The following is a 6573-nucleotide window of genomic DNA, read 5'->3' as shown; positions in this document are numbered from 1 at the left end:
TTGGGACAGTAAGTCTGGCCGGTCTGGTAGTGCCCACGGTTGGCCGACCGTGAGATGCCACAGATGCAGGTACCACGACCTCCTCGGCCAGTCTGGGGCGACGAGGATGGCGCGGCGGCAATCGGAGCTGATCTTGCGTAGCCCTCTGGGCAACAGAGTCAGAGGGGGAAACACATAGGGTAGCTGGAACTGCGACCAATCCTGAACTAAGGCGCCTGCCGCCAGAGCTCTTTGATCGTGAGACCGCGCCATGAAAATCGGGCCCTTGTTGTTGTGCCGAGACGCCATTAGGTCGACGTCCGGCCTCCCCCAGCGGCTACAGATTTCTTGAGACCCGTCCGGGTGCAGAGACCATTCCCCTGCGTCCATGCCCTGGCGACTGAGGAAGTCTGCTTCCCAGTTTTCTACGCCCGGGATGTGAACTGCGGATATGGTGTATGCTCTGTCTTCCACCCACATCAGAATCCGCCGGACTTCCTGGGAGGCTTGCCGACTGCGTGTTCCGCCTTGGTGGTTGATGTATGCCACCGCTGCGAAGTTGTCCGACTGAATTCGGATCTGTTTGCCTTCCAGCCTCTGCTGGAAGGCTTGCAGGGCAAGATACCCTGCCCAGATTTCCAGAACATTGATCTGAAGGGTGGACTCCTCTGAAGAGAGTCCTTGCCCGTCTGAGAAAGGGGTACGTTCCTGTCTAGGGACGTTGACTTCCCATCCCATTGGCGAAGAATGTCCTATAGAAGTGGACGCAGATGAAACTGCGCGAAAAGGACTGCCTCTGCATGAGGCGTCTTAAGGGGTGTGACTGGCCTTGAAGGAGAGACTGCACCCCCGTCTGTAGTGAACGCTGTATGTCCAGCGGGAGCTGCACTATCGCTGAGAGAGTGTGAAGCTCCATGCCAAGATATGTCAGCGATTGGGTCGGTGTCAGATTTAACTTTGAAAAGTTTATGATCCACCCGAAACTCTGGAGAGTCTCCAGCGCCCCGTTCAGGCTGTGTTGGCATGCCTCTTGAGAGGGTGGCTTGACAAGTAGATCGTCCAAGTAAGGGATCACAGAGTGACCCTGAGAGTGCAGGACTACTCCCACTGCTGCCATGAACTTGTGAAAAGCCGTGGGGCTGTCGCCAGACCGAAGGGCAGGGCTACGAACTGAAGATGCTCGTCTTCAATAACGAATCGTAGCGAACGCCGGTGCTCTGGAGCAATCGGCACGTGGAGATAAGCATCCTGATGTCTATTGACGCTAGGAAATCTCCTTGAGATATGGAGGCAATGACGGAGCGGAGGGATTCCATCCGGAACCGCCTGGTTTTCACGTGCTTGTTGAGCAGGTTTAGGTCCAAAACGGAACGGAAGAGCCGTCGTTTTTTGGTACCACAACCAGATTGGAGTAAAAACCGTATCTTGTTCCTGTGGAGGAACAGGGATTACCACTCCTTCTGCCTGCAGAAGAGCATCGGCTCGGTCGGGAGGTGAGGAAGTTCTGAAAATCTAGTCGGAGGACGAGAATAGAACTCTATCCTGTACACGTGAGACAAAATGTCTCTCACCCACCGGTCTTTGACCTGTGGCAGCTAAATGTCGCCAAAGCGGGAGAGTCTGCCACCGACCGCGGATGCGGAGAGAGAGAGAGCTGAACGTCATGAGGAAACCGCCTTGGTAGCGGTTCCTCCGGCTGCCTTCCTTGGGCGTGATTGAGCCTGCCAGGAATCTGCGCCTCTCTGAGCTTTTTGAGTCCTTTTGGACGAGGACAATTGGGACCTGCCCGAGCCTGGGAAGGACCGAAACCTCGACTGTCCCTTCCTCTGTTGGGTTGTTTGATCTGGGCTGGTGTAAGGAAGAGTCCTTACCCTTGGACTGTTTAATGATTTCATCCAATCGCTCACCAAACAGTCTGTCACCAGATAACGGCAAACTGGTTAAGCACTTTTTTGGAAGCAGAATCTGCTTTCCATTCCCTCAACCACAAGGCTCTGCGTAAAACCACGGAGTTGGCGGACGCCACTGACGTACGGCTCGTAGAGTGCAGGACAGCATTAATAGCGTAAGTCGCAATGCAGACATTGCGAGGTTAAGGACGCCATCTGCGGTACAGATGTACATGTGACAGTGTCCACGTGCGCAAGACCAGCTGAAAAAGCTTGGAATGCCCATACGGCTGCGAATGCCGGAGCAACCGACACGCCGATAGCTTCATAGACAGAATTCAACCAGAGGACCATCTGTCTGTCAATGGCATCTTTAAGTGAATTCCCATCTTCCACTGCGACTATGGATCTAGCCGCAAGCCTGGAGATAGGGGAATCCACCTTTGGACACTGGGTCCAGCGCTTGACCACGTCAGGCTTATCTGGATAAGTGTGGTGTTTCCGGATTGCTTCTCTGAAGTCAGAGTGGCCGGAAAAGTACTCAATATACGCTTGAGATACTGAAAAGGGATTTCTCCTGCTGTGAAGCTGACTCCTCCACCGGAGGAGCTGAGGGAGAAATATCCAACATTCCCTTGATGGACGCTAGAAGATCATTCACTATGGCGTAACCATCCGGAGTATCCGGATTGAGAGCGGTCTCAGGATCAGAGTCCTGATCAGCTACGTCTGCCTCATCATACAGAGAGTCCCGCTGGGACCCTAACCAGTGATGAAGCCGAGTGCCGCTCCCAGCGAGCTCACTTAGGCTGTCTGGGACTGTCGTCCGTGTCAGAGTCTGCGCCCTGGGATGCATGGGACCCCCCCGGAGCACTGATTTGTTCCAAATGAGGGCGTATCAACATTGCCCATGGTCCGTCTGGACTGCATAGTCTCTAAGATGTTAGTCACAGTCACAGACCTATCAGCCGAAACTGCAACTCCGTCCCTGTCCCTGGACAGGGTTCACAGGTGGTTCCTTTAGCCACCTCCAGCAGAGACCCCGGCTGACCAAGTGCTACAGGGGAGCATTGCACACAATGGGGACAGTGGAACCTGCCGTGTGGAACAGTATCACGTGCAGTACAAGCAGTATAGAAAGCCTGTGCCTTGGCACCCTTTCTTTTTTGCTGCTGTTGTCTAGCCATCTAGAAGCATATAGCCAAGAATAGCGACCGTACAGTGCAATGTATAGCATACAAGCAGAAAGTACAAATGAACACTTCAGCACATGCAGTACAAGCAGCATAGAAAGCCTGTGCCTCAGCACCCTTGCTTTTTTGCTGCTGTTGTCCAGCCATCTAGGAGTATATAGCCAAGAATAGCGACCGTACAGTGCAGTGTATAGCATACCAGCATAAAGTACAAATGAACACTTCAGCACATGCAATACAAGCAGCCTAGAAAGCCTGTGCCTTAGCACCCTTGCTTTTTGCTGCTGTAGTCTAGCCATCTAGGCATAAAGTACAAATGGCATTTAGTGGGGTCAGCACTTCAGGTGCTGCTTACCGCCCGCACAACAGCGGGTGTGTGGTCGCCCGATCCTGTAACTGGTTGCCCAGAGCTTGTCTCCCTTCTCCAGCCCAGACTGCGTGCAGGAATGGCTGCCGGCGTCTTGTGAAGAGGGGCGGGCCGTGGGCGTGCCCCAGACAAGAGCGGGAAACTGGCGTCCCACTGAGTCCAGTGAAGGGGGCTGGAGAATGCAAAGCAGACTCCAGCTCTCGGCGCTGACTGTCTGTACAGCGTCCCGCCCCTCCCCTGACTGGCAGGGCTGGGGGCGGGAACGAAGCGAAAACTAGGCCGCAAAGCCGGGGACTCGAGTAATAAGCGCGGCCGTCCTTGTGCACGGCCAGCGCGGAAGTCCCCGGCGCACCACAAGTCCCAGCCGCGCCACAGTGTAAAACACCCCGCAACGGCCGGCGCGGCAGTTTCTAACACATAAATTCACTCAGCTAAGCTGCAGTGAATAATAGCACAAGCGCTCCGCGCTGTTGTCCCCGGCGCACTAGCACTCCCAGCAATGCTGGTGTGTGTGTGCGCCATGTGTACGGGGACACAGAGTACCTTAATGTAGCAGGGCCCTGTCCCTGACGATACCCAGCTCCATATCCAGCAGGATCTCCGGGTCTGTGGATGGAGCCCGGTCTCAGTGCCTGGAGACCGGTAAGATCCCACTTCACCCAGAGCCCTGAGGGGGGATGGGGAAGGAAAACAGCATGTGGGCTCCAGCCTCCGTACCCGCAATGGGTACCTCAACCTTAACAAACACCCGACAAAAAGTGGGGTGAGAAGGGAGCATGCTGGGGGCCCTAGTATGGGCCCTCTTTTCTTCCATCCGACATAGTCAGCAGCTGCTGCTGACTAAAAACAGTGGAGCTATGCGTGGATGTCTGACCTCCTTCGCACAAAGCATAAAACTGAAGCAGCCCGTGATCCACGGGGGGTGTATATGCAGAAAGGGAGGGGCCTTACACTTTTTAGTGTAATACTTTGTGTGGCCTCCGGAGGCAGTAGCTATACACCCAATCGTCTGGGTCTCCCAATGGAGCGCCGAAGAAATACAAATGTACACTTCGGCACTAGTGGGGTCAGCACCAGAGGTGCCGCTTACCGCCCGCTCAAACGCGGGTGTGTGGTCGCCAGAATCCCGTGTCTGGGTCTCCCAGAACTTGTCTCCCCTCTCCAGCTCAGACTGCACACAGGAATGGCTGCCGGCGTTCTGTGAAGAGGGGCGGACCGTGGGCGTGCCTCAGACAAAGTGCGGGAAACTGGCGTCCCACTGTGTCCAGTGTGAGGGCTGGAGTATGTAAAGTAGACTCCAGCCCTCTGCGCTGATGTTCTGTACAGCGTCCCGCCCTTCCCCTGACTGGCAGGCCTGGGGGCGGGAACGAAGCGAAACTAGGCCGCAAAAGCCGGGGACTCGAGTAATAAGCGCGGCCGTCATATATGCACGGCCAGCGCGGAAGTCCCCGGCGCACCACAAGTCCCAGCCGCGCCGCAGCGTAAACTGACAGCAGCGGCCGGCGCGGCAGTTCCCAATACATTAACTCACTCAGCAGAGCTGTAGTGAGTAGTGGCACAAGCGCGCAGCGCTGTTGTCCCCGGCGCACTAACACACCCAGCAATGCTGCAGTGTGTCTGCGCGCGGTCTGTACAGGGACACAGAGTACCTTGACGTAGCAGGGCCATGTCCCTGACGATACTCAGCTCCATATCCAGCAGATTCCCCAGCGGCTGTGGATGGAGCACGGTCTCAGTGCCTGGAGACCGGTAAAATCCCACTTCACCCAGAACCCTAAGGGGGATGGGGAAGGAAGCAGCATGTGGGCTCCAGCCTTTGTACCCGCAATGGGTACCTCAACCTTAACAAACACCGCCGACAAAAGTGGGGTGAGAAGGGAGCATGCTGGGGGCCCTAGTATGGGCCCTCTTTTCTTCCATCCGACATAGTCAGCAGCTACTGCTGACTAAACAGTGGAGCTATGCGTGGATGTCTGACCTCCTTCGCACAAAGCATGAAAACTGAGGAGCCCGTGATCCCACGGGGGGTGTATAGGCAGAAGGGGAGGGGCCTTACACTTTTAAGTGTAATACTTTGTGTGGCCTCCGGAGGCAGTAGCTATACACCCAATTGTCTGGGTCTCCCAATGGAGCGACAAAGAAAAGATCATTCACTATGGCGTCCCCATCAGGAGTATCAAGGTTGAGAGCTGCTTCAGGATCAGAATCCTGATCAGCTACCTCCGCTTCATCATACAGAGAGTCCTCTCGCTGAGACCCTGAACATTGTGATGATGTCGAGGGGATATCATAGCGAGCTCGCTTAATCGGTCTGGGGCTGCGGTCCGTGTCAGAGACCTCACCCTGGGATCCATGAGACACCCCGGGAGGACATTGCTGTTCCAACTGAGGGGGACCAGGGGACAATGATACCACAGTGCCCCTGGCTTGAGATGCCGGCCTGGACTGCAAGGCTTCTAATATCTTAGCCATAGTCTCAGAAAGTCTTTCAGTAAAAACTGCAAACTCCGTCCCTGTCACCTGGACAGTGTTAACAGGTGGTTCTCCCTGGGCCACCCTTAGCAGAGGCTCCGGCTGAGAAAGTGCCACAGGGGCCGAGCATTGCACACAATGAGGGTCAGTGGAACCTGCCGGCAGTATAGCCGTACATGCTGCACAGGCAGCATAGTAAGTCTGTGCTTTGGCACCCTTGCTATTTGTGGACGACATGCTGTTGTCTCCTCTGAGCAATACAGGAGGGTATATAGACAAAAATCAACAGTGCACCATACAGTATAAAGTATAGTCTATAATCATATAATCTATAAGTACACTTCTGCACTAGTGGGGCCAGCACCACAGGTGCTGCTTACCGCCCGCGCAATGCGGTTGTGTGGGCACCAGAAATCCTGCCTGGGTCTCCCTGAGCTTGTCTCTCCTCTCCAGCGTTAGCAGAGCTGAGAGGAATGGCTGCCGGCGTCCTGAGGAGAGGAGGGAGCCTGGTGCCCCACTGTGCAGAGTGAGGGGGGTGGAGTATGCAAAGCATGCTCCAGCCCTCAGTGCTGCCGTCCTGTACAGCGTCCCGCCCTTCCCCTGATTGGCAGGGCTGGGGGCGGGAAGAAAACGAGACTAGGCCGCAAAAGCCGGGGACTCGAGTTATAAGCGC

The sequence above is a fragment of the Anomaloglossus baeobatrachus genome, chromosome 7 (genome assembly GCF_048569485.1).
Source record: "Anomaloglossus baeobatrachus isolate aAnoBae1 chromosome 7, aAnoBae1.hap1, whole genome shotgun sequence".
Classification (NCBI taxonomy): Eukaryota; Metazoa; Chordata; class Amphibia; order Anura; family Aromobatidae; genus Anomaloglossus; species Anomaloglossus baeobatrachus.
This window is presented reverse-complemented; position numbering follows the sequence as displayed.